The sequence below is a fragment of the Hetaerina americana genome, unplaced genomic scaffold (assembly GCF_022747635.1).
Source record: "Hetaerina americana unplaced genomic scaffold, ioHetAmer1.1.p SCAF_9, whole genome shotgun sequence".
Classification (NCBI taxonomy): domain Eukaryota; kingdom Metazoa; phylum Arthropoda; class Insecta; order Odonata; family Calopterygidae; genus Hetaerina; species Hetaerina americana.
The window spans coordinates 50,226,742-50,229,932 of record NW_027287538.1 but is presented as its reverse complement, the minus strand read 5'-3'; the positions used below and the strand labels follow the sequence as shown (position 1 = coordinate 50,229,932).

General features: G+C 33.6%; 1 non-coding gene across 1 annotated transcript; it reads left to right on the top strand.

Moving 5' to 3' along the window:
* Positions 1 to 664: 664 nt before the first annotated feature.
* Positions 665 to 737, top strand: TRNAK-UUU (transfer RNA lysine (anticodon UUU)). Its single transcript has one exon. It is a non-coding gene; the product is annotated as a tRNA-Lys (tRNA).
* The last annotated feature ends 2,454 nt before the right edge of the window (positions 738 to 3,191 follow it).

The following is a 3,191-nucleotide window of genomic DNA, read 5'->3' as shown; positions in this document are numbered from 1 at the left end:
GCTCCAATTCCTCTAAAATAATGCCAAAATGCATGAATTACTCCAACTGCATTAATAAAATAAGGGTTAGTAATTAAATATGCTCAATCATTTATATATTTTACAGAACCTTTATATAAATAACTTGTTAAAGTTATTGAAGGGATAATAGACTCGACCAAATTTCAGAAGAGATGCTTCATAATTATTTTCTACATTTACTTTCTCTACCATGAAGTACAGGCAAGTCATTCATTAAAATCATTACATAACCACGCAATTATTACATTTAGAATCTCCTTGAGATTTGAGAGTCAACTGTAACCCGGGTTTCCCAGTCCACAGAGCATTGGGCCTTAACCATTACGGTCGAGCGTATTCTTTTTCTGTTGCCAAATATTTGAGATATACATGCATTGATACATTTATATATATATAATATAAAATATGTATTTTATAGATAATATAAAAATAAATATATGCAATATATAATATAAAAATTGTACTTCATATACAACAAAATTGCACAAATGATTAGTTATTTAGCATTTTTTATCACAACGGAATGTAACGTTTTTTTCACATTTCTCGCAAATTATCGTCAAATACTTCACTAGCGAATTCGACACATTGGATAAAATTGTCAATATTACCACAATATTACGTATCTTGATAATCACAACGGGCCCGGGTAGCTCAGTCGGTAGAGCATTAGGCTTTTAACCTAAGGGTCCAGGGTTCAAGTCCCTGCTCGGGCGTTTTTTTATTCTTGTGTTCTGCAAAAATAGGCAAAAGATATTTTGAACATACCGTACCGAAACCATTCTGAAATAATGCCGCTTACTACTATTTTGTACACAATTATAAAAGAAAAAATTTTTCATTTAACTCAACATTTAATTATCATTTTGTACACAATCATTTGAGAAAAAATGATTGTGTGCAAAACAAAAAATAAAAAAAAACAAAAAACATTACGTCCCATTTATAGTAGAGAATCGTATGAATACGTAAGGAAACGGATGCAAATTGTGATTTGCGTACGGGTTATCGTTTTTTTCCCCCAATAAATCACCCACCACCTTTTGTTTGGTTACAGACCCAGTTTACGACGGTGGCGATTAATTTAGGTGAATATTCACGTTTTGCCGCGAGAGTAAAAAACGCAAACGCGAAGCCTCGGTGAAACTTCGATGACATGGGGGATGCTTATTTCTCATAAATGTAAGTATGGGATGCGTGGAATGGGGAGGTGGGGGTCCGAAGGAATGAGAAACGCGGCTTTCGCACGTAATCGACTCGTGCGCGGCACCCGTTCTGCCTTCCAGAGGCAGAGAGGGAGACGTGCCACCCCAAAACGAGGTTGAGGTGCCCTCACAGCCACTACGCCCACAAGGCTCCAGGGTGCGCGGGGGGCTGTCGACCCGGTAACGGTGAAATGGGCATGGTCGCGAAGTGTCGGGGAGGGAGGTTTGTGTAACCTCAAACATCGGGAGGGCAACTTGGAAGGGAGGATGGATAATCGTTCCTCCCATCATATATGGAAGTCTCCGATAGCGTGGACTCGGAAAACGGTCACGAAACGTAATATCTTCTTAATAACACCATAGAGATAAGACAAAAATTATTATGGTTATTTTTGTAGCAAGTAATGTGAAAAGAAAATTTCTTTTAGTTGTTACAATTAGTAACTCTTAGCATCAAAAATGTGTCTGCAATAATCCTATTAACGTAAACAGTTGACATTGTAACGATTATCGTGTCAAAAGTGCATAAATATAACCTTTTAAGTTGTATAACCTTGTGAGTATTTGAAAAAGTACCATGGAAATTCCCTGGTATCCTTTAAACAGCGCGTACACCATGAATCAAACACAATTGACTACGGTGAGTTTTCCATGATTGTCTTAAGACTTTGAAAGACTATCAGAACATGAGCCTCAGAGGAGGACAACGAGAGATTTACGAATATTGCTATTTAACCTTCATTACCCCGATACTCTTCTAATACAGTAAATCCTAATTTTTTCTTGGGTTGCCCACCTCATATTCCTCGAAATACGAAATACATTTCTCTGAAATAGGGTAATAGAAATCAGTTTCTTCCGATGGACATATGCTGATGTAAGAAATTAACGTTTGTAACTCTATGCCAAGACTAGACAGAAGTATAACAATGTAAAAATGAATGTGATTAGAATTAAAGGATTACTAGTGTCACCTAGCGGCCAAAATAACGCGTGGCCCTAACCCCGTCACTAAGGAAATGCGCGACGAAAAATCCCTCCTTACGCAGCCTTCAGGCTGCAGAGAAATATCATTCTTTTTGCGCGTCGTTCCACGGTAGCCGATCACGTTTACTCGAATTATGAATTCAAACTAACATTTGATTTTAACACAATAAAGAAATGATCGATTATACTAATTAAAGACCCTGTCTCAGGTGTTAGTTGCTGGAAGTCTTTAATACCACGCGTAAATGAAATAAGACTAACTTTGATGATTCCACTAGAATTTTTATTATATTTCACGATGGTTTCGTTACAAGGCAACATCACCAGGTGACCAGATGTTGGTCTTCCTTCATTTAATATATATATATATATATATATATATATATATATATATATATATATATATATATATATATATATATATATATATAATATATATATTTTTTATATATTATATATTATATATATATATTATATATATATATATATTATATATATATATATATATATATATATATATATATATATATATATATATATATAGCGTTCCATTTCGAAGATATATATATATATATATATATCTTGGAAATGGAACGCTCTTCGGCGACGTACAAATACGAAGACGGAGTGTTTCCGTCGAAATATCAAGAAATAACTTGTGAGTGCTCTTCTTTTTTTGTGTTTCTATATTGTGTGTTACTGTGTATCTCATATATATATATATATAAAAGAACACTCACAAGTTATTTCTTTATATTTTGTATGTATATATAAATATATATATATATTTATTTATATAATATATATTTAAATATATACATACATATACACACATAAGTGTGTGTGTAAACTAATATACAAAAACCTCGTTCATACACACGCATGCATGCAATTAATGCAATACATCATTCTATAATCATTTCGTTTCAGTTAAATATCAAATTTTACTCTGTATGTGAATATGTTCATGCACTTGGG